The sequence below is a fragment of the Protopterus annectens genome, chromosome 15.part0 (genome assembly GCF_019279795.1).
Source record: "Protopterus annectens isolate FY-2018-M chromosome 15.part0, PAN1.0, whole genome shotgun sequence".
Lineage (NCBI taxonomy): Eukaryota > Metazoa > Chordata > Ceratodontiformes > Protopteridae > Protopterus > Protopterus annectens.
The window spans coordinates 30,652,083-30,659,521 of NC_056749.1; positions in this window are offsets into that span (position 1 = coordinate 30,652,083).

Below are 7,439 nucleotides of genomic sequence, written 5' to 3' on the forward strand. Positions count from 1 at the left end.
AAGGGCCATCATCAGATGATAGCATTGTTGAAATGCAATGTATACTAAACATTGATTAGCTTTTCAGGTGTTACATGAAAGAGGGCCATCATCAGATGATAGCATTGTTGAAAAGCAATGTATACTAAACATTGATTAGTTTTTCAGGTGTTGTAGCGTTGAAATGCAATGTATACTAAACATTGATTAGCTTTTCAGGTGTTGCATGAAAGGGCCATCATCAGATGATAGCATTGTTGAAATGCAATGTATACTAAACATTGATTAGCTTTTCAGGTGTTGCATGAAAGAGGGCCATCATCAGATGATAGCATTGTTGAAATGCAATGTATACTAAACATTGATTAGTTTTTCAGGTGTTGCATGAAAGGGCCATCATCAGATGATAGCATTGTTGAAAAGCAATGTATACTAAACATTGATTAGTTTTTCAGGTGTTGCATGAAAGGGCTATCATCAGATGATAGCGTTGTTGAAATGCAATGTATACTAAACATTGATTAGCTTTTCAAGTGTTGCATGAAAGGGCCATCATCGGATGATAGCATTGTTGAAATGCAGTGTATACTAAACATTGATTAGCTTTTCAGGTGTTGCATGAAAGGGCCATCATCAGATGATAGCATTGTTGAAATGCAATGTATACTAAACATTGATTAGTTTTTCAGGTGTTGCATGAAAGGGCCATCATCAGATGATAGCATTGTTGAAATGCAATGTATACTAAACATTTATTAGCTTTTCAGGTGTTGCATGAAAGGGCCATCATCAGATGATAGCAGTGTTGAAATGCAATGTATACTAAACATTGATTAGTTTTTCAGGTGTTGCATGAAAGGGCCATCATCAGATGATAGCATTTTTAAAATACAATGTATGCTAAACATTGATTAACTTTTCAGGTGTTGCATGAAAGGGCCATCATCAGATGATAGCATTTTTGAAATGCAATGTATACTAAACATTGATTAGCTTTTCAGGTGTTGCATGAAAGGGCCATCATCAGATGATAGCATTTTTGAAATGCAATGTATACTAAACATTGATTAGCTTTTCAGGTGTTGCATGAAAGGCCATCATCAGATGATAGCATTGTTGAAATGCAATGTATACTAAACATTGATTAGTTTTTCAGGTGTTGCATGAAAGGGCCATCATCAGATGATAGCATTTTTGAAATACAATGTATGCTAAACATTGATTAGCTTTTCAGGTGTTGCATGAAAGGGCCATCATCAGATGATAGCATTTTTGAAATGCAATGTATACTAAACATTGATTAGCTTTTCGGGTGTTGCATGAAAGGCCATCATCAGATGATAGCATTGTTGAAATGCACTGTAGACTAATCATTGATTAGCTTTTCAGGTGTTGCATGAAAGGGCTATCATCAGATGATAGCATTTTTGAAATGCAATGTATACTAAACATTGATTAGCTTTTCAAGTGTTGCATGAAAGGGCCATCATCAGATGATAGCATTTTTGAAATGCAATGTATACTAAACATTGATTAGCTTTTCAGGTGTTGCATGAAAGGGCCATCATCAGATGATAGCATTTTTGAAATGCAATGTATACTAAACATTGATTAGTTTTTCAGGTGTTGCATGAAAGGGCCATCATCAGATGATAGCATTTTTGAAATACAATGTATGCTAAACATTGATTAACTTTTCAGGTGTTGCATGAAAGGGCCATCATCAGATGATAGCATTTTTGAAATGCAATGTATACTAAACATTGATTAGCTTTTCAGGTGTTGCATGAAAGGCCATCATCAGATGATAGCATTGTTGAAATGCAATGTAGACTAATCATTGATTAGCTTTTCAGGTGTTGCATGAAAAGGCTATCATCAGATGATAGCATTTTTGAAATGCAATGTATACTAAACATTGATTAGCTTTTCAAGTGTTGCATGAAAGGGCCATCATCAGATGATAGCATTTTTGAAATGCAATTTATACTAAACATTGATTAGCTTTTCAGGTGTTGCATGAAAGGGCCATCATCAGATGATAGCATTTTTGAAATGCAATGTATACTAAACATTGATTGGCTTTTCAAGTGTTGCATGAAAGGGCCATCATCAGATGATAGCATTGTTGAAATGCAATGTATACTAAACATTGATTAGCTTTTCAGGTGTTGCATGAAAGGGCCATCATCAGATGATAGCATTTTTGAAATGCAATGTATACTAAACATTGATTAGCTTTTCAGGTGTTGCATGAAAAGGCCATCATCAGATGATAGCATTGTTGAAATGCAATGTATACTAAACATTGATTAGCTTTTCAGGTGTTGCATGAAAAGTAGTAAAATTCAAGCCAGACACAACCAATCTCTTCAAATGAGTATTTATTGAAACAAGATTTTTTCCAAGAATGCAATGTAGTCCTAGATACAGTCAGTGATGGTTAGTGTTTACTTGACACTACACTCATGTCTTGACTTTCTTTCCCACATCCTGGTCAGGACCAGATTACCAAGCACATGCCCTAAGACTCAGAAACAACTATCATGTTGCAGTAGATAAAACTGCAGTACTATTGACCATGGTGGACCAGATGGAGTTGATTCAGAGACGTGTTTGATATGACTGTGATTGGCAACAAAATACCACAGACAGCATGATATGCATTTAAATGCATAATGCCATGGAAATGAGTATTATTACTAAAATGTCAGAGATGAGATAAGCAGCACCACGTGGATATTTTGGAGTATTATTACTAAAATGTCAGACACGAGATAAGCAGCACCACGTGGATATTTTGGAGTATTATTACTAAAATGTCAGACACGAGATAAGCAGCACCACATGGATATTTTAGAGTATTACTAAAATGTCAGACACGAGATAAGCAGCACCACGTGGATATTTTGGAGTATTATTACTAAAATGTCAGAGACAAGATAAGCAGCACCACGTGGATATTTTGGAATATTATTACTAAAATGTCAGACACTAGATAAGCAGCACCACGTGGATATTTTGTGAAGCAGCCCAATTTCCTTGAGGTACTGGGAGGCATTGGCTACACCCAGTTTACCTTCAAGGCTCAACCTGGGATGCAGGGATGGTGCCATATCAGCAGTATGGAAATCCACTCCATCTACTGTCTGGTGGTCTGTAATACAAAGGGTATAATGTACAATGCATGACTGGGCCACTCAGGCAATGCACATGATTCTCATGTCTGGGACATGTGTAATTTATATCTGACTTGTGCAGTGTGATTTCCCACAGGGATGTTTTATTATATCAGTGATTTGTGCAGAGTTATTCCCCACGTGAATGTTTTATTATACAAGTGATTTGAGCAGAGTGATTTCCCAGAGGGATGTTTTATTATAACAGCGATTTGTGTAGAATGATTACCCACAGGTATATTTTATTATATCAGTGATTTGTGCAGATTGATTTTTCCACAATGATGTTTTATTATATCAGTAACTTGTGCAGTGTGATTTCCCACAGGAATGTTTAACTATATCAGTGATTTGTGTAGAGTGATTTCCCACAGGGATGTTTTACTATATCAGTGATTTGGGCACCATGATTTCCCACAGGAATGTTTTATTATATCAGTGATTTGCTTAGAGTGATTTCCCACAGGGATGTTTTTTTATATTCATGTTTATTTTTTAAAGTGATTTCCCACAGGGATGTTTTATTATATCAGTGATTTGAGCACAATGATTTCCCACATGAATGTTTTATTATACAAGTGATTTGTGCAGAGTGATTTCCCACAGGGATGTTTTACTATATCAGTGATTTCCCACAGAAATGTTTTATTATATCAGTGATTTGTGTAGAGTGATTTCCCACAGGGATGTTTTATTATATCCATGATTTGTGCAGTGATTTCCCACAGGGATGTTTTATTATATCAGTGATTTGAGCACAATGATTTCCCACATGAATGTTTTATTATACAAGTGATTTGTGCAGAGTGATTTCCCACAGAGATATTTTACTATATCAGTGATTTGGGCACCATGATTTCCCACAGGATTGTTTTATTATATCAGTGATTTGTGTAGAGTGATTTCTCACAGGGATGTTTTATTATATCCATGATTTGTGCAAAGTGATTTCACACAGGGATGTTTTATTATATTGGTGATCTGAGCACAATGATTTCCCACATGAATGTTTTATTATACAAGTGATTTGTGCAGAGTGATTTCATGTAGGAATGTTTTATTATATCAGTGATTTATGTAGAATGATTTCCCACAGGGATGTTTTATTGATGACACTGTCCTGTCACAGACTCAGAATGTCAGACATGTTTGGATTGATGAAGGCCAGCTTCTACTGTCTGGATGTCTCTGGAGGCACCCTGCAGTAGAATCCCAAAACATGTCATAAAATATCTGCATTGTGTGCAGTATTACACAGCATTTTGGTGCACAAACATATATGACAGGGGAAATACATTGGGGGAAAGGACATCCTAGAGCCACAGCAGTGGATGAGGTGTCTGCTGAGGAACCCATGGAGGAGCCAGATCCAGGGGATGACATTGTGAGACACATGAGATGCAGTACACTAGCCATCAGCTAAGAGTCAACATCTAGTTCATAACTATATGCCAGATTACATATGACATACAACAGAAACAAAGATGCATGCAATACTACAACCAGTGTATGCTGTACCATGCAGGAACTGGCCACACTGTGCACCAGACACAGGTTACCCTGGTAACATATTACTAAGAGCAGGGGACAGATGTCATCATATACAGAGGTAGGGAGGGACTTAGTGACAAGTGTGAAGAATGGGCAGTGTATGTGTGTCTGTGTGTGAAGGAGTACTGTGGGTGAGTTTTTGTCTCTTGGGAGGTAGAAAAACTGGTTGGGATAGTATCTCCAGTGTGGTGTGACTGGGCAGGGGTAGTTGGTGCTGACGGCATGTGTGGATGTGGACATAGCTACCGCAGAAGATGCAGCACTGTGCAGGAGTCTGAAGGACAGGCATAGTGCACCCACAGGTGATATGAGTAACCACCATGTACATACCTGTCCACAGAGGCACCTGTCTAGGGAGTGTCACAGGCTTGCTTCACTGCATGCACAGGAAATGGAGTGCTATATGAGTGTGAACAGTGTGATGAGCTATGGTTGGTCTCAACATGAACATCCCATCTCCATTGTGTCCACGGCATCCCACAGTGCCCACAACACTGGATGGAGGTCTGGAGGTGGTGGTGGTACTATGAGATGCAAACCATGTGGTGGGTTTCCCTTCCAAAAAATGTGTGCATGTGTGTGTATGTGTGTATATATATATATATATATATATATATATATATAGGGTAAAAATATAAAAAATAAAAAACATACAATAAGCTGGTTGCATAAGTGTGCACACCCTAATAATTACAACATTTGGTCTTCTTGGGTAGGAGTCTATCAGCATGGTACATCTTGACTTGACAATATTTGCCCACTCTTCCTTGCAAAAGTGCTCCAAATCTGTCAGATTGCAAGGGCATCTCTTGTGCACAGCCCTCTTCAGGTCACCCCACAGATTTTCTATTGGATTTAGGTCTGGACTCTGGCTGAGCCATTCCAAGACTTTAATTTTCTTCTGGTGAAACCAGTCTTTTGTTGATTTGGATGTATACTTGTGGTCATTGTCATGTTGAAAGGTGAAATTCCTCTTCATATTTAGGTATCTAGCAGACACCTGAAGGTTTTGGGCCAAAGGTGACTGGTATTTGGAACTGTTCATAATTCCCTCCACCCTGACTAAAGCCCCAGTTCCAGATGAAGAAAAGCAACCCTAAAGCATGATACTGCCACCACCATGGTTCACCATGGGGATGGTGTTCTTTTGGTGATGCAGTTTTATGCATACCTTTTAGAATTGTGGCCAAAAAGTTCTACCTTGGTCTCATCAAACGGTAACACATTTTCCCACATGCTTTTGGGAGACTTGATTTATTGTTTAGCAAATTTTAGCCGGGCCTGGATGCTTTTCTGTGTAAGACCAACCAATACTTGCCAGAAATTCATGCAGCTCCTTCAGTGTTGCTGTAATTCTCTTGGCAGCCTCCCTGACCCGTTTTCATCTTGTCTTTTGATCAATTTTGGAGGACATCCAGTTCTTTGCAATGTCACTGTTGTCCCATATTTTCTCCACTTTTTGATAACTGCCTTCACTGTGTTCCATGGTATGTCCAGTGCTGTGGAATTTTTTTTTTACCCTTCTCCTGACTGATACCTTTCAACAGTGAGATCCCTTTGATGCTTTGTAAGCTCTCTGAGAACCATGGCTTTTGCTGTAGCAGGCAACTGAGTAAATGTCAGGAAAATCCTACTAGGACAGCTGAACTTTATTTGGGGTTAATCAGAGTCTCTTTAATTGATGGCAGGTGTGTACCCACACAGACTGAATGCTGTAATTAAATCAAAAGGTGCTCAACAAAGTATTATTTTAAGGTTGTGCCCACTTATGCAACCAGCTTATTGTACATTTTTTATTTTTTATATTTTCTCCCTTATCAGATTTGTTTGTTTTTCAATTGAATTGTACAGGTTATAGGTCACATTGAAGGTGGGAAAAACTTTGAAATGATTTATTGTGGTCTCATGTTTTAATATCACAAAAACCTGCCATTTTAACAGGGGTATGTACACTTTTTATATCCAGTGTGTATACACACACACACACACACACACATATATATATATATATATATATATATATATATATATATATATGTATATATATATATATATATATATATATATATATATATATGTATATATATATATATATATATATATATATATATATATATATATATATGTATATATATATATATATATGTATATATATATATATATATAAATAAATGTGATATATACACACACACACACACACACACACACACACACACACACACACACACACACACACACACACATACATATATATATATATATATATATATATATATATATATATATATATATATATATATATATATTTACCAGAGGTCAATTCCTCATTGGTCAGATCCAACCACAAGCTAATCACCTTAGACATCCACATCCCACCCCCCATTAGGGAAATCACCGTAAAAAATTTCTCCAAAGCCAACTTCACACTTCTTAAGACAGAAGTACCAAACTTCACGACACCCATGCAGATGGACAATAGAGGTACGACTGCTGAATCTTATACAAATGCACTTTATAAGCACTTACACGAGTGCATGGATCGTGCAATCCCTAACAGAACCAAGGTGCTGTCCTTCAAAAAAAGGAAGCCAGTCTGGTGGTCCCCTGCCATAAACAAACTCTACAACAGAAGAAAGAAATTGTTGCAAAAAAGAGTAAAATTCCATGATTGGAGGAACTCCGTGGTCAGCCTCAGCAAGAAGCTGAGATCCCTCATAAAATCCTCCAAAG